Below are 24,486 nucleotides of genomic sequence, written 5' to 3'. Positions count from 1 at the left end.
TGTCTCCAAGTTCTGGAGGTCCCTCTGCAAGTTTTTGGGAGTCAAATTAAATCTATACTCCGGATACCATCCTCAATCCAATGGACAGACCGAAAGGGTGAACCAGGATCTAGAAACCTTCCTCAGAATGTTTTCTTCTGCCAACCAGGAAAACTGGGTGGATCTTCTACCATGGGCCGAATTTGCCCGCAACAACGCCTTTCACGAATCGACTTCTAAATCTCCATTCTTGGTGGTCTATGGACACCACCCCTCCCTTCCTAAATTCCCACCTCTCCCACCCACCCAGGTTCCTGCGGCCAATTCTCTATACCGCAACTTTCTCTCTAGTTGGAATCAAGTAAGATCTTGCCTTAAGAAGTCTTCTACTCGCTATAAACTGGCCGCGGATAAGAGACGAAGATTGCTTCCCACCTTTAAAATTGTCGATAGAGTGTGGCTCTCCACCAAGAATATTCGCCTTAAGGTTCCTTGTATGAAATTGGCTCCGCGATTTATTGGTCCATACAGTATCTCTGGAATCATTAACCCGGTTTGCTTCAAGTTTAGCTTACCAGCCTTTCTCCGTATTGTGAATTCTTTCCATGTTTCCCTGTTAAAGCCTCTGAGGATTAATCGATTTTTATCTGTATCTCCCTCCACCGCTCCGGGAGCTCATCAAGAAGAGGAGTTCGAACTCAAACAAATCCTAGACTCTAAATATTATAAAGGTGGGCTGAGGTATCTGGTGGATTGGAAGGGCTTCGGTCCTGAAGAGCCCTCTTGGGTTCGTGCTTCCGACATTCACGCTCCCTATTTGTTGAAAAAATTTCATAAGAAGTTGCCCATGAAACCCCGCAGTAGACGTGCAGTGCCCGTCTTTAAAGGGGGAGGTACTGTCACACGCCGGGTGATCGGGCAGCGCACCCGACACCCAGCAGACTTACCTATCCCCGCTGCTCCGCTTCGTCCTGGGCGCCGCCATCTTGAAATTGGGTCTGCGTATGCGCAGACCCGCCGGCTTCTTTAAAACCCTTCCTCTTCTCTCATTGGTGGATCCTAATGGCGCTCAGTTTAGAGCTGATGCTTCATCAGTGTTATCTATTGTCTCAAGAGCTGACGCTTCATCCGTGTTATCTATTGCCTCAAGAGCTGAAGCTTCATCCGTGGTATCTATTGCCTAAAGAGCTGACGCTCCATCCACTTCATCTACTTCTCCGGTACCTGCAGAGCTGTCGCTCTACCTGCAGCTTCAACTACTCCTCCGTTGTTTGAAGAGCTGACCCTCTACAGTTGCTCTAAGCCTTCCCAAGGGCTTCCGTTTAGTACTCCTGGTGGGGGCCGTGACCTGCGAGTCAGATGCAGCTAAGACCATACTGCTTTGTGGCAGTTCCTGGTGAACACCGTCTGCGCGTTAGACTCAGCGCCCTGCCAGAACTAGTGCCAAACTGTATAAACCCTAGGATTCGCTTCTTCAGCTTGACTCTTCCCGTGGAACTGTGACAGCTAGTAGTTTACAACAATTGACTGTTAAACAATCCTACATCTAATATCCACAATTAATGCAGCAGATTTTACACAGTTAATTGACGTGCTGTGTCCCCATTACCAAATTCCATCTCAACACCATTTTAGTAGACAAGCAATTCCTCACCTGTGCCAAGAGGTTAGAAAAAAAAGCTAATTATTGGGCTACAAAATGCCATTATACCCACTGTATGCTTAACCGCAGATATGTGCACAAGTTTAGATTGGTAAATTAAAGATTATATGACTGTGACAGCCCACTGGGTTGGTGAATTGCCTTCAGCAGCAGGAGCAGCAGTAGCATTTTACAAACAATGCCAGATCTTTCAGAGGCAGGCTACTCTGTGTATCACTGTATTCGCTAATAGGCATACCGCTGACAACCTGTTAAAAAAACGAAGCAATGTCATTGCAACATGGCTTATCCCGTTTTGACTCTCCTCAGGATATGTGATTTCTGATAACGCCACCAATATTGTGAGCGCATTACAGCTGGGTGAGTTCCATCACTTTCTATTTTGTTCACACAATCAACTTGGTGGTACAGAGCTTTTTAAAAAATTACAGGGACATCCAGGAGATGCTATCTGTGGCCCAAAAAAATTTGGTACATTTTCGGCAATCAGCAACAGCATGTAGGAGATTGCAGCAGCTACAAGAACAATTGAATTTGCTCTGCCACCAACTGACGTAAGAGGTGGTAATAAAGTGGAATTCCACCCTTTACATGCTTCAGAGGATGGAGGAACATCGTAAAGCCATCCACGCTTACTCAACAAGCCATGACATTGGGAAAGGAGGGGGAATGTACTTTAGTCCAGCACAGTGGAGAATACTTTCCGTGTGGTGCAAGGTACTGAAACCACTCCAAGTATTCACCTGTGAAGTGAGTCAGAGACTTCTAGCTGGAGCCAAGTGATTCCCCTAATTAGACTTTTTGAAAAGCGGCTTGAATAATTGAAGGAGGAGATGATACAAAGCAATCCTGCTAAGTATGTCGGACTTGTAGATCAAGTACTTTGTTCAATTTACTAGGATCCAAGAGTTATCAACATCTTAAATCGGATCACTACTACACGACTGTGCTTGATAATAGGTTTAACAGCTATGTCTTCTCTTTTTTTCCAACTAATACAGATCAAGAGATGCAATGAGATCCTGGTGAGCAAGTTGACAGCTCTTTCAGTTTCTCAGGCAACTGCTGCTAGGAAAATACTTAGCTTTCCCAAGAGACCCAGAGGTGATGCAGATGTCAGGCGCCATCCCCGCTGATTCCCTGTCAGTCGGGGATGGACGGCTTCCCTTCCGGGCCGCAGCGCTCTGTTGCTAGGCAACAGACACACTGCGGCTTCCGCTTCTGATGGCCAGTCGGGCACATGCACCCTGTCTCATCCCGTGGCTTAGCAACGGGACGCTCCTGTTTCACTTCTCCCCCGCCTCCTGGCTTCTCCAATCAGTCACCTTGCTGGCTCTATTTAAACCTGGCTCTGGCGCCATTAGGGTGCCAGAGTAACAGGTCCTGTTCCCTGTATCCTGGTTTCTCTGCTCCCCTGATTAATGCTACTACTGTTCCTGCTCTCCGTTGTGACCCGGCTTGGTGACTACCTCTTGATCTGTGTGACCCATATTGCACTGCGACCTCGGCTTGTTGACTACCCCTTCGGATTCTCCCTGGAACCGTACATTCCTGATTGGCTCGACCCAGACCGTCTGACCCTTCTACACTACACCAGCAACTGGCTAATAGGACCGCGACCTGCATACCTTGTGCAGCGAAGTCCAAACCTCCTTGCGGGGGTCACTGGCGAACACCAGGGGTACGTTAGACTCTGCACCTGCTAGTTCAGTGGCGCTGATACCGGTTAGTGTTTTGCTCCATTGTATTCCTCAGAAGGCTTACGGCCTGACAGCAGATGAGTCGGCACAACATTTTGACATCTGGTATAAAAGAATTGCCCAAAATTCGTGACACCTCTGCCGTAACTTCACCTGATTCTACAATCAACATCCAAAGAATGGTGGAGGATTATTTTAATGACAGCGCACAGATAGACACGTCAGACATTCTCTTTACATACTGGGAGGACAAAAGGCAATTTGGAGACCAATGTACAAACTTGCTTTGCAATACCTAAGCTGCCCACCCTCTAGTGTGTTTTAAGCACAGCGGGGAACCTTGTCAGTGATCAGTGTAGGAGGCTACTTCCTAAAAATGTGGAAAAGATAATGTTCATAAAAATGAACTACAAATTTCACAATGGTGGATTTCAGCGGGGATGTATTATTATTGTGTGAGGATAATGTACACAAATGATGATGATGATGAGGGTGAGGATAAGGATGACGTTGATAACAACAACAACATCTTGCCACTGTTGAGTTCATTGACAGAACTGTTAGCTTAGCTGCCTTAAGCCCATTGGTAGCTTGTTTTGTGGGGGGCCCAAACAAACCAAGCACTTCAGCCACAAAAGTGTCAGTAAATGATGCTGAAGTGCTTGGTTTGTTAAACTGTACATGTCCTTTTTAATATCCAAGAGAAGAGTGAGTGGGAGGGCCGAAGGACAAATCCATCTTGCACCACCTTTCTTTTTTGCAATTGCTGTCTGGCAATGTTTCATAGATGTGCTATAAAGTGCTGTGTGTTTCTGCCATTGCTCTGTCGCTTATTAATCAGCCAGCTTGCTGCAGTCTTTGGTCTAAATTGGATGAACATAATATTATGACCTGTGATGTCATCAAAATTGACTGGAAATGACTGGAAATTTATGTTATTGGTAGAGATGCTTACTGACCCCCGTGTTTTGGCTTTGGATCTGGATTACCGTCGTGTTTTGGTTTTGGTTTTGGTTTAGCCAAACCGCCATTGCGTGTTTTTGTTTTGTTTGGTTTTGTTTTGCTATTTTGTTCAAAAATCAATGTTTTTGGTTGTAAAAGAACCAAATTTAGTGCTCCACCTGTTTCTTGGATAAGTAATGTAATTGTAAAGCTAATAAATGATCAAAAAAAGAGTTTAATTCCTGGTAGGCCTTCATTAATTCTACACACAAACCAGATTGTCTTCCTTTCCATCTATGCATATTGGCAATGCAGCCATCGTCTTTGGATGTATATTACACCCTACACTTATAGTTAAATACGTAAAGAAATGGACAAAGGCAGTTTGTTTTCTGCCTCTCTAGGCCCCCCTCCAATTGTAGAAAATACTCAAAAATGTAGCCGTTATAGACTGTAAAATATTAATTGAAATGGACAAAGGCAGTTTGGTTTCTGTTTCTATCGGCCCCCCTCCACTTGTCGACAATAACAAAAAATTCAGCCGTTATAGACTGTACAATATTAATTGAAATGGAGAAAGCCAGTTTGGTTTCTGTCTCTCTAGGACCCCCTCCACTTGTATTAAATACCCAAAAATTCAGCCGTTATAGACTGTACAATATTAAGAGAAATGGACAAAGCCAGTTTGGGGTCACTCTGTGTATGACACCCTACCCTTAAGGAGAAATTACCCAAACAGCAGCCTTTCAAGACGGTACGTGATATGGAAATGCCCCAAGTCCCTTTCCTCTTTGGGGGAAGATTGCACCCTACACTTACATAGAAAGTTTTAAAAAGATGTTATTGTCATCATCTTCAGCTTCATCCTCACCCTCATCAGTGTGTACGTCATCATCACAGACTATCAATTCATCGCCGCTTGTATCCGCCATTAGAGAACAGTCAGTGCTTGGATGTCTTGGATGGTGAAGGCCTTCCTTGTGGAAGATGTAGTTCATTTTTATAAACATCATTTTCTCCACATTTTTGGGAAGTAACCTTCTACGGCGATCACTGACTAAGTTCCCTGCTGTGCTGAACACTCATTCAGAGTACACACAGGAGGGTTGGCAGATTAAGTATTGCAAAGCAAGTTTGTACATGGGTTTCCAAATTGCCTGCTTTTCTTCCCAGTAAGGAAAGGGACTGTCTGACATTTCCATATCAATTACCTCTTGAAAATAATCCTCCACCATCCTTTGCATGTTAATACTTATATTGGGTGGAGTTATGAACAAGGTCACATATTTTTTAGAAAAATCCTTCAAACCAGCGCAGTGTTAAACTGTTCTGATCTGCCATCTGCGTCCTCCCTGCTTCTTTTTTGAAAATTCAATTATTTACGAGCAGCAGCTGCTTGAGAAACAGAAGGAGGACACGTTGTCAAGCCAAGGCCCAGTTCAGCGGACAACTTGCTGAGCAATAGCTCCTTGCAAAAGTTCACATCTCGCTCATTTACAAGCAAAGACTCAATGTAGGTCTTAAACCTTGGATCAAGCACAGTGGCCAAAACGTACTGATCCGAGTTCAAGATCTTAATAACTCGAGGATCATTGTGAAGCGAATTAAGTACTTGAAAGGATTCCCCACTGTGCAAGAGTGAAATACATGCCCCCTCCTTTCCCAATGTCATGGCTTGTGCAATACGCTTGGATGGCTTTGCGCTGTTCATCCATCCTCTGCAGCAAGTAAAGGGTGGAATTTCACCTAGTTACCACCTCTTGCTTAAGTTGGTGGCAGGGCAAATTAAACTGCTCTTGGAGCTGCTGCAATCTCCTACATGCTGTGGCAGAATGCCTGAAATGGCCTGAAATCTTACGGGCTACCGAAAGCATCTCCTGCACCTCACGGTTATTTTGTAGGAAGCTCTGCACCACCAAGTTGATGTTCTGAGCAAAATAGGGAATGTGCTGGAAATCACCCAGCTGTAATGCTCACACTATATTGTTGGCGTTATCAGAAATGACATATCCTATGGAGAGTCCAAGTGGTATACGTCATGTATCAATCACACCTATTAGTTTGCGTAACAAATTGTCAGCTGTATGCTTGTAAGTGAAGCCGGTGATACAAAGAGTGGCCTGCCTGTGACAAATGTTACATAGTGGTGTACATGCTGCTGCTGTTCCTGCTGGTGAAGGTGAATGACCAACTCAGGGGGCTGTCACAGTTATATAGTCTTTGGTTTGCCCACTTCCACTTGTCCCCATATCTGTGGTTAAGTGGACAGTGGGCAGAATGGCATTTTTCAGTACAATCTCTACATTTGTACACACTTTTTGGTAGAGTTGTGGAATAGCTTTACGGGAAAAATGGTGTCGGGATGGAATTCTGTAATGCGGACACAAAACCTCAATTAACTGTGAAAAAGCAGCTGCGTTTATTGTGGATATTGGACGCAGATCTAACACTAACATGGCAGCCATGGAGTCTGTGATTCGCTTGTCGACTGGGTGACTGCTGTCATATTTGCTTCCCCTAGCAAATGATTGTTTCACAGTTAATTGTTGAAATGTAGGACTCCTCTTTTTCTTGGCCTTCCTCTGGGCTGATGATTCACCCCCAGGAGCTGCAACAGCAGCAGCAGTGGGACTAACGCTTTCTTCAGAGGAATCAATAATAGTGCAGGAGTTATCCAGCCTTAATAAGTGGAATTGTGAGAGTATAAAATAATTGATAGTTATTAAGATGTACAAATATATGGTAAATGCCTTAAAAAAGAACTATATATAGGACTACGCTTTGAAGGAAAAAAACAGATTCTTCCTATGGAACAAGACAGCAGCAAGATGCCAGACTGAAGCCAGCAACTGGCAGGAAAAGCATGTAATGCTGAACAGAGGATGTGGGCTTATATGTATATTTGCTGAGCTAAAGAGATTTCCTTATATGTCCTTGTTGTTAACCAGTTAATGCTGGTCACTATGTATAAATAAAGGATCAGTTTGTATGGACCCTCAGAGCTGATTTTGAAACTGCAACACCTCGTTTGTGTTTTATTCTTCACTCTCCTGTTAACAGCAAAATACCACATAGGAAATCAGGTTATCAGAGATCGATAATGAGGGCACCAAGCCTTGGTACCCCGACATTTTCTGGGGACTTCGTCTGGGATACTCAACATACCAGCCCAGGACTGACCAGAGACCTCCTAAATCTTCAGGAACAGCAGAGAAAACCGTGCGGTGAGCAGTCGAAGTTTTTTGCATTTGCAACTCACTACTCCATCTGCTCTTCCTGTAAGATATAAGGTGGGGTTCAGTAGGGGATGGTATAACGGGTATTTGAACAAATTACTGAATAACCTGTTTTCCTGATATATATTTGTTTTTTTTGTGAAAAATAGATAAGTGAATGTATGTGTTTGTGTCGATACAGGATATATATAAAAGGATGCAAATACATAACTTATTGATTGACCTTGATAATCAAAAGCATTCCTCTATACTTGTTGCTGAGACCTCGCCTTGTTTTGTGTAAATGATTGTCCTTGGGTTTGAGAGGTCATTATAAGAACCCTTCGCTCCTGAAAAGATTGAGTAATAATTGTACTAGTATTAATATATTGTTTCATAAAAACAACAAAGGGAGCTGAGGGAATCAGAGATATGCTGTGGGGAGTATAAATGTCAGAAAATAATCTTAGTTGTCCAGACTGTAAATGTGTTGTTATAATTCAAAAGGCATTGACAATACAAACTAGTAAATTGATAGCGGTGATAGGAACTGACACTGATTGTTCAGTAACATATGGTAAACATAAGGAGGGAATTTTTAATCCAACGATATATACAGCAATAGTTGGAAGTCATGGTTGTCCAGACTATCTAAAAACCCAAATAGGATTGGGATGGTGGCTAATATATCATTTTTTAGAAGGATAAGGCCACCTACATGTCTATTAATTAATAAAATATCAGTAAAGTATGTACCCAAGTTGATCAAGCAATACATAACAGGATTTAATTGTAAAGGTGTATAAAATTAGAATAACAGTCACTTCTCAGGCACACTAGGGGCCGGTATTCCCATAACTGCAGTAATGGGGGCCCAGGGCAGTAAAGGTATGATGGTACAGACATCATACACTCCTGCAGATCTAGTTAAGGAAAGAGAAGGTATTGTGGCTGTTAGAGAAATCTATATAATCTTTAGGAAGGCGGGATTGCCAGATTTTCAGAAAGAATATAGTATATAGATTACTAGGAATAATAAAGAACACCAAGTATCAGCATGGGTAAGGGCATGTAGACATATAGAACAAGAACAAATGTTAAAGGAAGAGATGTTAGAAGACATCCAGGGACATACAGCTGTAAACTTGCCTCCTACTCAGCCACCCCCAAGTGCACCATCAGACCCACATAGTCACCCATTAGAAGGGACGTCAGGACAACTACCACCTGTAAAGGAAATTGTGATATTTTTAATTAAGCAATATATAGCTTTCATAGATAATGTAGAAGTCAATTAGTTAAAAATGACTAACTACAGACCTTCGTAGGTAAAGAAATTCCAATTAGATAAACAGATTTAAAGGATGAGCGGTTATGCTTTAAAAATTTGGATATAACTCACTTTCAGTAAAGATAAGCAAGATAAGCTGTCTGTCCTGCTCTAAGTGAGAAAGATTTACAGATGTCTTTGTTCAATTGGTTGCAGGTCATAGCTACAATTTAAAGGATTTTGTTTATTATTATAGTATGTAACCATAAGAGGGTATGCCAGGTTTTATGTATAAATATTAGTATACCAGTTTCAGTAAAACAGAACTGATTAATCTAGACAACAGTGTGAGTCTCAGATCAATTCTCCAGTGTGCACCGTACACCTGAATTAGAAGGGATTTTACTGGTGGCAAAAGGTCTATTGCCTTTAACATACTTAGAGGCCACAGTGAGCTTCGAAAATCTTCCTGAAAAACTGTGAAGGAGTCGGGGAGAGGCAGAACTAGGAACGACAAAACCGCGGTGGGTAGAAGTTTTATTCTGCTCTAAAAAGTTCGTTGTTATTTCTGTGTCTTCTAAGATTCATCAGTTTGATGTGAAGGTTCAAGAATACTCACCCTTCTGGTTCTGATAAGATTCATTGTTTGTATTTGTTATATTTTGACATATTGCTTATTATATGTCTGTTGTTGAAGAAAGGTGTACAATAATATTTAAATTAGCCACTGAAGGATTTAGAGTTAACAGTATTTGTGCTGGTAGAAATTCGAGAAAGCCTTTTAAATTCAGAGGGTCATTCTATTTTTGGCTATTGGAACTTGAGAATTGCACTGGACTATTTTTAGCTGCAGTCTTATTTTTCATATATTCTCTTTTGCGCCAGATATAATACTTTTTGTATTGGTTGTGCAAAATGAATTAGGAAAAAGAAAAGACAAATTACACATTGTGCATATTTTTGTTTTAGTTTTTGTTATGTTTCTGTCTTACAACCTGTGAGTGAGAGACAGAGAATGGAATGTCTTCCCCTTCCTATTCTGTGTAAAAGACTTCAGTGTGTTGAGAAAGGGAGGGGGGATATGAGCAGAGGGGGAATGAAGTTGCAGATTCTCTCCCCAGTTTGTTCAGTGTTCAGTGTGAAAGAGAAGGATTTATTTGACAATATATGTGGTTGATAGAAAAAAAGGTTTTTCACGTGTGCTTCGGTAATTCAAGAGTAATTGAAACATCTCAGCAGTGGTAACAACCTAATTGAAGCTAGAGATGAGCGCACTCGGATTTCTGAAATCCGAGCCCACCCGAACGTTGCCGATCCGAGTCGGATCCGAGACAGATCCGGGTATTGGCGCCAAATTCAAATCTGAAACTGAGGCTCTGACTCATAATCCCGTTGTCGGATCTCGCGATACTCGGATCCTATAAATTCCCCGCTAGTCTCCGCCATCTTCACTCGGGCATTGATCAGGGTAGAGGGAGGATGTGTTAGGTGGTCCTCTGTCCTGGTAGATCTCGTGCTGTGCTGTTTAGTTCTGTGCTGTGCTGTTTAGTTCTGTGCTGTGCTGTGTTCTGCAGTATCAGTCCAGTAGTGCTGTGTGCTGTGCTCTGTCCTTCTGAGGTCAGTGGTGCTGCTGGGTCCTGTGCTGTGTCCTGTTCAGTCCAGTGGTGCTGTGTCCTGTGCTCTGTGCTTCTAAGGGCATAGTTATTTCCCCAATATTCCCCTGTGTTTAAAAAAATAAAAAAAAGTTATTTAAAAAAATACCAAAAACTAATTTAATTTTTTTTAATTACCACAAAATTTGCACAACCAATCCTGCAGTAGAAGTCCATTGGTACTGCAATATTACAAAGTTCACACATTCTGCAGTATCAGTCCAGTGGTGCTGTGTCCCGTGCTCTGTCCTGCTGAGTTCCGTAGTGCTGCTGGGTCCTGTGCCGTGTCCTGTTCAGTCCAGTGGTGCTGTGTCCTGTGCTCTGTGCTTCTAAGGGCATAGTTATTTCCCCATTATTCCCAAGTTTTTTAAAAAAAAAAAAAAAAGTAAAAAAAAAAAAATAAATAAAATATAATTATAACCAAATTTGCAAAACCAATCCAGCAGTATAAGTCCATTGGTACTGCAATATTACAAGTTCACACATTCTGCAGTATCAGTCCAGTGGTGCTGTGTCCTGTGCTCTGTCCTGCTGAGTTCCGTAGTGCTGCTGGGTCCTGTGACGTGTCCTGTTCAGTCCAGTGGTGCTGTGTCCTGTGCTCTGTGCTTCTAAGGGCATAGTTATTTCCCCATTATTCCCAAGTTTTTAAAAAATAAAAAAAAAGTAAAAAAAAATTAAAAATTAAAAATTAAAAAAAAAATATATAATTATAACCAAATTTGCAAAACCAATCCAGCAGTAGAAGTCCATTGGTACTGCAATATTACCAAGTTCACACATTCTGCAGTATCTTGTGCTACATATAATGGAGACCAAAAATTTGGAGGATAAAGTAGGGAAAGATCAAGACCCACTTCCTTCTAATGCTGAAGCTGCTGCCACTAGTCATGACATAGACGATGAAATGCCATCAACGTCGTCTTCCAAGCCCGATACCCAATCTCGTAGTACCGGGCATGTAAAATCCAAAAAGCCCAAGTTAAGAAAAAGTAGCAAAAAGAGAAACTTAAAATCATCTGAGGAGAAACGTAAAGTTGCCAATATGCCATTTACGACACGGAGTGGCAAGGAACGGCTTAGGCCCTGGCCCGTGTTCATGACTAGTGGTTCAGCTTCACCCACGGATCTTAGCCCTCCTCCTCCTCCCCCCCCTACAAAAAATTTAAGAGAGTTATGCTGTCAGCAACAAAACAGCAAACAACTCTGCCTTCTAAAGAGAAATTATCACAAATCCACAAGGAGAGTCCAAGGATGTTGGTGGTTGTCAAGCCTGACCTTCCCATCACTGTACGGGAAGAGGTGGCTCGGGAGGAGTCTATTGATGATGTAGCTGGCGCTGTGGAGGAACTTGATGATGAGGATGGTGATGTGGTTATTGTAAATGAGGCACCAGGGGGGGAAACAGCTGATGTCCATGGGATGAAAAAGCCCATCGTCATGCCTGGTCAGAAGACCAAAAAATGCACCTCTTCGGTCTGGAGTTATTTTTATCCAAATCCAGACAACCAATGTATGGCCATATGTAGCTTATGTAAAGCTCAAATAAGCAGGGGTAAGGATCTTGCCCACCTAGGAACATCCTCCCTTATACGTCACCTGAATAACCTTCATAGTTCAGTGGTTAGTTCAGGAACTGGGGCTAGGACCCTCATCGGTACAGGGACACCTAAATCCTGTGGTCCAGTTGGATACACACCAGCAACACCCTCCTCGTCAACTTCCTCCACAATCTCCATCAGATTCAGTCCTGCAGCCCAAGTCAGCAGCCAGACTGAGTCCTCCTCAATACGGGATTCATCCGAGGAATCCTGCAGCGGTACGCCTACTACTGCCACTGCTGCTGTTGCTGCTGTTAGTCAGTCATCTTCCCAGAGGGGAAGTCGTAAGACCGCTAAGTCTTTCACAAAACAATTGACCGTCCAACAGTCGTTTGCCATGACCACAAAATACGATAGTAGTCACCCTATTGCAAAGCGTATAACTGCGGCTGTAACTGCAATGTTGGTGTTAGACGTGCGCCCGGTGTCCGCCATCAGTGGAGTGGGATTTAGAGGGTTGATGGAGGTATTGTGTCCCCGGTACCAAATCCCGTCGAGATTCCACTTCACTAGGCAGGCGATACCAAAAATGTACAGAGAAGTACGATCAAGTGTCCTCAGTGCTCTAAAAAATGCGGTTGTACCCACTGTCCACTTAACCACGGACATGTGGACAAGTGGTTCTGGGCAAACGAAGGACTATATGACTGTGACAGCCCACTGGGTAGATGCATCCCCTTCCGCAGCAACAGCAACAGCTGCATCAGTAGCAGCAACTACAAAATGGCTGCTCGTGCAAAGGCAGGCAACATTGTGTATTACAGGCTTTAATAAGAGGCACAACGCTGACAACATATTAGAGAAAATGAGGGAAATTATCTCCCAGTGGCTTACCCCACTTAGACTCTCATGGGGATTTGTGGTGTCAGACAATGCCAGTAACATTGTGCGGGCATTAAATATGGGCAATTTCCAGCACGTCCCATGTTTTGCCCACACCATTAATTTGGGGGTGCAGCATTACCTCAAGAGTGACAGGGGTGTGCAGGAGATGCTTGCGGTGGCGCGCAAAATTGCTGGACACTTTCGGCATTCAGCCAGTGCCTACCGCAGACTAGAGGCACATCAAAAAAGCATGAACCTGCCCTGCCATCACCTCAAACAAGAGGTTGTGACGCGCTGGAACTCCACCCTCTATATGCTGCAGAGGATGGAGGAGCAGCAAAAGGCCATTCAGGCCTACACAGCCACCTACGACATAGGCAAAGGAGTGGGGATGCGCCTCAGTCAAGCGCAGTGGAGACTGATTTCCGTGTTGTGCAAGGTTCTGCAGCCATTTGAACTTGCCACACGAGAAGTCAGTTCCGACACTGCCAGCTTGAGTCAGGTCATTCCCCTGATCAGGCTGTTGCAGAAGCAGCTGGATAAAGTGAGGGAGGAGCTGGTAAGCCATTGCGATTACACCAAGCATGTAGCTCTTGTGGATGTAGCCCTTCGTACGCTTTGCCAGGATCCGAGGGTGGTCACTCTTTTAAAGTCAGAGGAATACATTCTGGCCACCGTGCTCGATCCTCGGTTTAAAGCGTATGTTGTGTCTCTGTTTCCGGCGGACACAAGTCTACAGCGGTGCAAAGACCTGCTGGTCAGGAGATTGTAATCTGAAGAGGACCGTGACATGCCAACAGCTCCACCCTCATTTTCTTCCACATCTATGGCTGCGAGGAAAAAGCTCAGTTTTCCCAAAAGAGGCACTGGCGGGGATGCTGATAACATCTGGTCCGGACTGAAGGACCTGCCAACCATTGCAGACATGTCTACTCTCGCTGCATTGGGTGCTGTCACAATAGAAAAAATTGTGGATGATTACTTTGCTGACACCATCCAAGTAGACATGTCAGACAGTCCATATTGTTACTGGCAGGAAAAAAAGGCAGTTTGGAAGCCCCTGTACAAACTGGCTCTATTTTACCTGAGTTGTCCCCCCTCCAGTGTGTACTCGGAAAGAGTTTTTAGTGCAGCGGGGAACCTGGTCAGTGAGCGGCGAAGGAGGTTGCTTCCTCATAACGTTGAAAAAATGATGTTTATAAAAATGAATAATCAATTCCTCAATGAAGTACAGCACTGCCCTCCAGATACTACAGATGGACCTGTGGTTGTGGAGTCCAGCGGGGACGAATTGATAATGTGTGATGAGGAGGAAGTACACACTGTAGGGGGAGAGGAATCAGAGGTTGAGGATGAGGACGACATCTTGCCTCAGTAGAGCCTGTTTAGTCTGTACATGGAGAGATGAATAGCTTTTTTGGTGTGGGGGCCCAAACAAACCAATCATTTCAGCCAAAGTTGTTTGGTAAGCCCTGTCGCTGAAATGATTGGTTTGTTAAAGTGTGCATGTCCTATTTCAACAACATAAGGGTGGGTGTGAGGGCCCAAGGACAATTCCATCTTGGAACTTTTTTTTTTGCATTATATGACCAATCAACAGTCGTTTGCCATGTTCAAAAAGTAAAACCAAATTTAAACAAATTCAAGAAATTAAACCAAAAGTAAAATGCCCTGTCATAATTTAAAACAAGAGGTATTGACGTGCTCTAAAACTACTGTATTGTTGTTTATATTTTATAAACACTACACTTGAAAGCATGAGTCTTTCAATAAAAAAGTAACTGTCCATTGCACGAATATTTGCAACAGGGACAATTTTAGGGTTAAGAAAGTCAACTAATAACACTTCGACGCTGTCTGTCTTTATAAACACTACACTTGGAAGTTGGAGGAGGTATTGTGGCCCCGGCACCAAATTTACTACTGGGGCCACTCCACTGTGCAGTCCATATTTTGGTGTATCAGATATTAAACAACGGTGACAGTTGATGCCCAATTTTTTAATTATATTGTGGCCTCGGTACCAAATTGTGTACCGGGGCTACCACACTACGCAGTTCATACCCTTTTTTGGTGGAATTCTGACCCATGGAGGGTTCTTTAATTATATTGTGGCCTCGGTACCAAATTGTGTACCGGGGCCACCACACTACGCAGTCAAGATAGATAGATGCGTATCATAGATAAAGTACATTCAGTGGTGTGGGGCAAATTGAAAAATATTCAAAATGCACTGACATTATCAAAAACAAGAGGTTGTCACACGCTAAAACTCCAACATGTATATGATGGAGAGGATGGAGGAGCAGCCGTATGTGCAGTGTAATGCAGACCTGTTGAAGGTTTTTTATATATTTTATTGTGGTGCCCAGTGCCCACTCCTCTACGCAGTCCAGATACATTTATTGGTGCGAATCATAAAAGTTCAGGGTTTTTAATATATATTGTGGTGACCCACTCCTCTACGCAGTCCAGGTACATTTATTGGTGCGAATCATACAAGTTCAGGGTTTTTAATATATATTGTGGTGACCCACTCCTCTACGCAGTCCAGGTACATTTATTGGTGCGAATCATACAAGTTGATGGTTTTCTTATTATATATATTGTGGTGACCCACTCCTCTACGCAGTCCAGATACATTTATTGGTGCGAATCATACAAGTTCAGGGTTTTTAATATATATTGTGGTGACCCACTCCTCTACGCAGTCCAGGTACATTTATTGGTGCGAATCATACAAGTTCAGGGTTTTTAATATATATTGTGGTGACCCACTCCTCTACACAGTCCAGGTACATTTATTGGTGCGAATCATACAAGTTGATGGTTTTCTTATTATATATATTGTGGTGACCCACTCCTCTACGCAGTCCAGATACATTTATTGGTGCGAATCATACAAGTTCAGGGTTTTTAATATATATTGTGGTGACCCACTCCTCTACGCAGTCCAGGTACATTTATTGGTGCGAATCATACAAGTTCAGGGTTTTTAATATATATTGTGGTGACCCACTCCTCTACGCAGTCCAGGTACATTTATTGGTGCGAATCATACAAGTTCAGGGTTTTTAATATATATTGTGGTGACCCACTCCTCTACGCAGTCCAATTACATTTATTGGTGCGAATCATACAAGTTGATGGTTTTCTTATTATATATATTGTGGTGACCCACTCCTCTACGCAGTCCAGAAATATACCTCGTTGCAACGTTTTGGACTAATAACTATATTGTGAGGTGTTCAGAATACGCTGTAAATTAGTGGAAATGCTTGTTATTGAATGTTATTGAGGTTACTAATAGCATAGGAGTGAAAATAAGCCCAAAAACTTGATTTTTAAACTTTTTATGTTTTTTCCAAAAAAAATCCGAATCCAAAACCTTAAATCCGAACCGAGACCTTTCGTCAAGTGTTTTGCGAGACAAATCCGAACCCCAAAAAATAATGAAAATCCGGATCCAAAACACAAAACACGAGACCTCAAAAGTCGCCGGTGCACATCCCTAATTGAAGCTGAAGCTAATTGAATGCTGGGACTTGTAGTTCCACAACTCTATGCTGTAACATATCAGTTATATTTTTTTTTATTTTTTTTTCTTCCTCTTTTAGCAAGAAAGAGAGTGTTTTGTGGATTACTGAAAGAATAATATTTTCTGCTTTTCCATTTTTAAACTTGTATTAGTATAATTTTACCATATTTCTGGATATTGATTTGAAGGGATTTTTGTTAGTAATTTGACTTGTGGCACAATGTTAGGATTCCAGCTTGGTCGTTTTAGCCTATTGTAGGTGCAAATGATTTATTTTTATTTATTTTTTTTGGTGTTGCCTTTATGGATAAATGTATGCCTGCTGAAAGTATATTCAGTTGAGAGAATGTTAGGTGAACATTTGTGTGTGATTTAATGTCAGACCCCTAGACCAGGTGAATTGAAACCAAAAGAACCTCCTGCCCCACCCGCATACAACGATATGTTGGATGCAGGAGATTTAGTGACACAGGCTATTTCACAGAGTCAAATGAATGAAGCAGCTGTTGAATAAAAACAAGACACTCTTCTAATATGTAGATAACTTATTACCATGTTGCCAAATGAATGGCAGGTGTCAGGAAGAGACTACATCATTAATTAACTTCTTAGGGCAGCAAAATTGCAAGGTATCACCCACAAAAATAAAAGCAGCGCAGAGTAAGGTAATATTTTTAGGACATTGCATCTCACAAGGTACCAGACACCTCACACAGGACAGGATAACTACAATCAAGCAGGTAAAGCCACCACAGAACACCAAGGAATTAAGGGCATTCCTAGGTTTGGTAGGGTACTGCAGGGAATGGCTTGCCGGAGCATCCCTCCTAATGCAACCCCTCTATGATGCTCTTAGTGAGGTAAAAGGTCCAGGATATATTTAACTGAATCACAACTAACATCGTTTGAAACATTAAAACAAGCCATTGTGCAGGCACCAGCGTTAGGATTACCACAATATGATAAGACATTTACCTTGTTCTGCAATGAATCTAAGGGACATGCACCAAGGGGTCCTTTCACAGGTACACTCACATAAACAGAGACTGCTGGCTTACTATTCATTACATCTAGACAGTATCATAAGAGGAGCCCCGTCCTGTATAAGGGCGGTGGCAGCCGCAGCCTTGCTAAAAGATAAGGTGGCAGATATAGTACTAGACCACCCCTTAACTATACAGGTCCCACATGCAGTTACAGAAATACTAAACCAAGCAAAAACAAAGCATCTGTCCACAGCAAGGCTCACTAAGTATGAGGTGTCATTATTAAGTCATGCACATGTAACAATTAAAAGATGCACAGTTTTGAACCTGCTACACTGTTTCCAGTTGAAGCAGGTTCAACAGAGGGGAGAGAGGTGGGTGGGGACCTACCCACCCTTGATGAATCAGAAAGGGAGAAATGTATCAGTACCAGACAAAATACACACAAAAATTTTCCCTTTTCTGAGTCACATGACTGTGCTGAACTAATGAAGCTAGAAATGAAGGAATTAGAAAATGTGACAGATGTCCCTATACCTAATGCAGATTGGAACTTATTTGTTGACGGTTCCAGGTATTATTATGAAGGGTCACCACACACAGGGTATGCTGTGACCACCCTGGAGGAGACTTTGATACAACGACCACTCCCACCTTTCTGCTCAGCACAAGAGGCGGAGTTGCATGCACTCACTGAGGCATGTATAATGGCAGAAAACCAAACAGCTATCATATACACAGACTCCAGGTGAGCATATGGCGTGGCCCATGATTTTGGGCCAATATGGAAGAGCAGGGATTTTGTGGGGTCAGCAGGAAAACCTATCAAGCATGCAGAACAGATAAGGGCTCTGTTTAGAGCTCTGCAGCTACCCAAGAAGGTAGCTATATTGAAAGTCCAGGCACACACTAAAAAAAGACTAGGGAGGCTATGGGAAATGCCAAGGCAGATGCTGCTACTAAACAGGCAGCACTTATGCCCAGGGTGCAGGTCTGTCATGTGATACAGGGTAAAAACCCTGTAGAGCCTGTAACCCTTGATTTACTGCAAAAGTTCCAGGAACAAGTCTCCTCAATAATAAAAAAAAAGAAAAAAAAAAGGCATGGGAAAAGGAAGGTGCTACATGTCAGGGAGTGCTCTGGAGAATAGATAATAAGTATTGTCTGCCCAGAAGCCTATACCCTATGATGACTCAATTGGCACATGGGCTGGTCCACAATTCTAAAGAAGCCATGACCAATATTGTCTTACGACATTGGGTAGCACCAGGATTCAATGCAGCTGCTACGGTATATGCAGCAGCCTGTGTGATATGCTGAAAATACAATCCAGGTCAGGTAGTGAAAACACCGCAGAAGAACACACCAAAGCCATTGTACCCATTTCAGAGATTGCAGATTGACTATATACAGCTACCTAGGGTAGGAACATATGAGCATGTCCTTGTGTGCACAGATCTATTCTCAAATTGACTAGAGGCCTGGGCAGTGGCTAAGGCAACAGCTAAAAACACTGCCAAGAAACTGATAAGTGAGGTAATTTGCAGGTATGGAATACCTGAAACAATAGAATCAGACCGAGGATCGCATTTTATGTGGAAAGTAATGCAAAATATAATGAAGGATATGGGGATACAGCAAGCGTTTCATACCCCGTATAGGCCGCAGGCAAGTGGAAAAGTGGAAAGATTGAATGGCACATTAAAGTTAAAAATTCAGAAAATGATTGCAGAACCAGGAAAAATCTGGGTAGATTGTCTACCTTTAGCTCTATGTTCAGTTAGAACAACACCAGGAAAGAAGCATAAGTTGTCCCCTTATGAAATATTGTTTGGGGGAGCCCTGAAGACAGGGTGTTATTTTCCTCAGCAATTGCAACATAATCATGCAGATCTAACTGATTATTTAATACAGCTTACAAAGATAATGACTAATGTGCACTCTCAAGTTTTCTCCTCCATTCCAGATCCAAATAACGATACAGGAACACATGCCTTGCAACCAGGAGATTGGGTCTACCTAAAAAGGCACATGAGGAAAACTTTGGAACCCAGATTTGATGGTCCATATCAAGTGGTCTTGACTACTCCCACTTCTGTTAAGTTAGGAGGACGAAACACCTGTGTCCACGCATCTCACTGCAAAAAGCTGACAGTGAAAATTGAAGCACCATGAATCCTTTTTGTGTGATAATGTGCATAGCACTAGTAACAGTACAGATAATGTATATACAGATGTATACGCCAGGAAATAAAGTTAAGAAGGTAGACTTAACCAAATGTGCAGGTATGATATGGAATAAATCAAGTAATCAAGAAGAATGTGTGATGGTAGATGCAGGCACAGTGGATGCCCACAGTTTTCACGCCTTTGCAGAAACTAATATTATGGGACAAAGAATATTTACAGATATTTAATGCAACATTTTTCAATTCCTTAGGAATAGATGTAAATATCTCCTTGATGTTTAACTGGACTGAATGCTCAATTAAGACACTGTATCAGAAAATACAAAAGAGTAACGCTCAAACTCAATTAATGACTAACAATGAACTGGTATATAGAAATATGTTTAATGTAGCTACGCAGCTATGGATTCAAACTGATGGAATGGGTGTGAAGTGTACAGAAAACTGGTGCATAGGAAGTTTTCAGACATACAGTATACTGAGGACTGAGATAATGTGTAAATTCCTCATATTGCCTGTCCCACTCTATGCCCAGGTCGGTGGAACACAATTATGGACCCCGCAGATAAGAGGGGAGTATATAGATGATAATAACAACACACATAACTTAGGATTGTGTTCAATTACAGACAATGGAATAGTGTGCTCTCAAAACACTCAAGTTTATGAACCTTGTAAGCTAGAACATCCAACTAGTGTCTGTAATTGGGAGCTCCATGACAGGAGAAATGATATGTTTATAGAAGTAGCACCACAAATAGTGTGCTTAGTAACCCATGATAAACAAACTATAGAAATGTATAACTTGACTAACCCATTTTCAGGATGTATCCAAAATGTTACTCATCTAGTAATGGTTTTGATCCTGTTGATTGTGTGGAATTGTTATTTGTCCTGTAAGTTTAGGAAAATGGTTAATCAGGCCATGACTCCGGTACCAACATATTTTAATCAAACTCAAAAAGTATGTACCTCATGTAAACGGAAGAACCCCTATCAAGCAAAAATAACATGTGTATACTGCAGTAAAATACTGCTAGGGAAAGAATAAATGATGCAAGGATACTTTCTCTTGTGAATGATTAATTTTCTATCTTCATGGAGACTTTAGGTCAAAGTCGGGATAAATGTAGCTTGAGATTAGGTAGCCCTGTATCATGACATGATAGGAAGGGTCAGGAAACACATGTATATTTGTTTAATGTAATAAAAGAGGGGATTGTGAGAGTATAAAATAATTGATAGTTATTAAGATGTACAAATATATGGTAAATGCCTTAAAAAAGAACTATATATAGGACTACGCTTTGAAGGAAAAAAACAGATTCTTCCTATGGAACAAGACAGCAGCAAGATGCCAGACTGAAGCAAGCAACTGGCAGGAAAAGCATGTAATGCTGAACAGAGGATGTGGGCTTATATGTATATTTGCTGAGCTAAAGAGATTTCCTTATATGTCCTTGTTGTTAACCAGTTAATGCTGGTCACTATGTATAAATAAAGGATCAGTTTGTATGGACCCTCAGAGCTGATTTTGAAACTGCAACACCTCGTTTGTGTTTTATTCTTCACTCTCCTGTTAACAGCAAAATACCACATAGGAAATCAGGTTATCAGAGATCGATAATGAGGGCACCAAGCCTTGGTACCCCGACAGAATGCAGGGCTAACTCCGAGCGCTACTGAGGATATTGATGAGGATGGTGTGGTGGGTGTATTTTGTAGTCATCGGGATGCCGGTGAGCGGAGGGTCCTAGCTGATGATGGAGTGCTTGTAATTTTTTTGGAAGAACTTTCAGCTTTTCCCAACACTTTGCCATGAACTCTCGTCAAATGGAGTAACAAAGACAAGGTTCAAAGATGGTTAAGGTCCCTCTCTCGACTGACTGTGGCTTGACATACACTACAAATGGCTATACAGTTGTTGTCTGGTTTGGGATAAAAATAATTCCACACATAAGAAGTGGATTGATTTGTTTTATGGTCAGGCATGACAATGGCCTTTTTCTTGTCACGTGCCAGAACTGCTGCCACTGGTGCAGGACTTACACAAACAACCTCATCCTCATCAACATCCTCATTAGCACCCTCGTCGCCTACACAAATCTCCCCCTCATCCTTTTCTTTTTCCAACGTGGCATCCTCAATATGTGTATCACCGGCTACACTCGGGCTGTTGAGGCACACATCAGCAGAACTGCTGAAAGGGTCCCTCTTTATGGGTACACTAACAGAATCCTTACGATTAGATATCCCACTGTTGGATGGACTCTCCACAGGGATTGGTGTCATTTCTGATTAATCTTGCAGCTCGGCTTTGGCGCGTATCAGTAGTTGTGCACCACTTGTAGGCTCGGTAACATTTTTGGATCTGCCACTAATAGAGAAAGGTGAAGGGCTCATTCTCTTTTTACCACTGCGTGTGTAGAATAGCATGTTGGCAATTTTTTTTTTATCTGCACTTTTCCTCAGTTACACTTCTTTTTTGCTTCAACACGGTAAAAAAAAATTTGGTGTTTGTTTTTTTGCCTGATTTCAAAAGACTGTAGTTTGACATCACCTTTCCCAGTTGACGTACTGGGAACACTACCATCAGGACTGGTGACAGAACTTGGTTGCTGATTCTGCTCATATGTGGACTGCTTTAAATCCATTATGAGGCCAAAGCACTTGTAGTGCTACAAATTGTTTTAGATACTGCTGACAAATATGAATTTTGACAGCCAGAAAAATTACAGTAAAACACTGGGGAATAAGGGACACCCCAAAAGCACTTGGAGTGCTAAATATTATTTTTTTTACACTGCTGACAAATAGGACTTTTGACAGCCAGAAAATTGAATGCAAAAGAATGAGGGACACCCCAAAAGCACTTGGAGCGCCAAAAACTGAACAAAAACCCTCCTCTATCCTCCTCTTACTGCTGTAACAACTGGTATTAAGATTAGAATGGTATTGAATAGAAACAATAATGTGTCCAATTACTGCTCTGTCCCTGCGCTGATATAACCAGTGTGACCTAACCCTGTTTTCTCCCTCTGTGAAATGGTGATGGGTTACTGTGGAGGCTGGTATTTATGCTTTTCAAATTTCGCGAGAACCGAGCTCAGAAATACGAATATGTCACTATGACGTTTTGCCTCGATTTTCAATCTGAACGGGCGGGAGAGTACCGAGCGTGCTCGGCTCGGTACTCGGATAGGCTAAATTCAGAGGAATTTGGATCTCGGGGAACCGAGCCCGCCCATCTCTAGTTATTGGGCCTGATTCATTAAGGAAAGTTAAGCAAATTTTTAGTTTACTTACTCAAGTTTTCTGGACAAAACCATGTTGCAATGCAAAGGGTGTAAATGAGTTTATTATTTTGCACAAAAGGAAAATACAGTCTTTTTTCATGTAGCACACAAATAGCTTGATAGCTTATTTGTACACTGAAATTTAAAGTTGATCAAGGACATGCCCTACCCCAACTATAAATCTACCATCACATTTTAAATTTACCTCCCCCTCCAATGCAGCATGGTTTTGCTTTGCTTACTTTTGCTTAAGTTCTCTTAATGAATCAGGCCCATTGAGGTTAATAATAATGTAGGAACAAAAAATAAATAATGCTTTAATAAAAATATTTTCAAAGAAATAAGTAAAATTGCAGTGAAACTGAATTTGCTAGTTAGCCAGCACTACCAAGTTTAGCTTCCAACATTATTTGCAAACCAATCAAAAAGAATTAAGGTTTCTCTGGAGGTGATAATTTTTGTGACAATCAGAGCTAAATTTGCCATTTGCGTGTGCTTTGCACATTAAAAGCACTGTATGTTTAGGGAACAGGAAAGGATGTTAGTCACGGCTGGAAAGAATTTTTAAAGTACCTCATCCATTATCATCATCAATACCATCCACATTTCAACATTTGTATGTCTATTTTTATCTTTGTTATTAGATAATCATTGACTACAGTGTTTTGTCTACATTAGCAACTCCAATAAATAAATATATTGTTTTCTGGTCAAATACCACCATTGTTTGTGTTTCTGAGTTTGTCAATGGGGATATTACATTAGGGTATTATTAAAATGCTTAAGGCTGAAATCCCTTACTTCACTTATCCTCTTCCACTCATTTAACTACTTTGAATGATTGACACGAGACGTAAACGTGGTAAAATTAAAGTAATTTATCTAGAATATCAGAAAGAGCCGTTAGTATGACATACAACAGGCAACCAGGATGTCCCAGCATCAACCAAGGACATCCGCAAATGGGGGGACATCCATAACACACCTTGGGCGCACATATCTACCTTTAGGGACATCTGTCCTGGGCACTACTGGACTCTCAAACCTTCTACCTAAAAGGAACACAACCACAAGCTAACCCCCAGGGGTGGTCCTTGGATTGAGACTATCGCTGACACCTCAAAGAGTGGCAGGTTCAGTGTCTCCACTACTGTAATGTGCGCCCCAACCACTGGCCATCGACTGCACTGTGTTTTCCAGTAACTCACAATCCAGGATCTCCATCAGCAACATCCAAGAATACCAGGGACAGGAACATCAAGCCCAGAGAACAGACTGCCCATACCTAGCAGGCACCGAAGATCAGCCAAACTATAAACACCATGAACTCCAGAGAATGATTCTTCCTCCGCCCATTCTTCTTAAAGACTATACATCCCCTCTCCTGTGACATCAGCTGGGGGCACTCCTCTTAGTTAAACGTTTGACCCGAGAGGACCAGCTAAAGTGGTACAACCTACAGATTTTAATTTCCTTCCTGCTTAATTCAGCCCTCATTTCTTAATCTTTCTGATTTTCAGGTGCTGATGCTACAATGTACAATGTCATCAATGTATAAGCCAGCATGCTCTACAGAACTTGTGTGGCCTTCTTCAGAATGACTATTTACTTTCTTATCTACTACAGATCCAGA

The 24,486-nt window shown here is 42.0% G+C and overlaps 1 long non-coding RNA gene across 1 annotated transcript; it reads left to right on the top strand.

Annotated features, from left to right (window-relative positions):
* Window positions 1-7,111: 7,111 nt before the first annotated feature.
* LOC142097922 (uncharacterized) lies at window positions 7,112-21,103 on the top strand. The gene is made up of 2 exons (XR_012678275.1): window positions 7,112-7,508; window positions 19,335-21,103. It is a non-coding gene; the product is annotated as an uncharacterized LOC142097922 (long non-coding RNA).
* Window positions 21,104-24,486: the final 3,383 nt, after the last annotated feature.

Source organism: Mixophyes fleayi, chromosome 7 (genome assembly GCF_038048845.1).
Source record: "Mixophyes fleayi isolate aMixFle1 chromosome 7, aMixFle1.hap1, whole genome shotgun sequence".
In the NCBI taxonomy this organism is placed as follows: domain Eukaryota; kingdom Metazoa; phylum Chordata; class Amphibia; order Anura; family Limnodynastidae; genus Mixophyes; species Mixophyes fleayi.
This window is presented reverse-complemented; position numbering and strand designations above follow the sequence as displayed.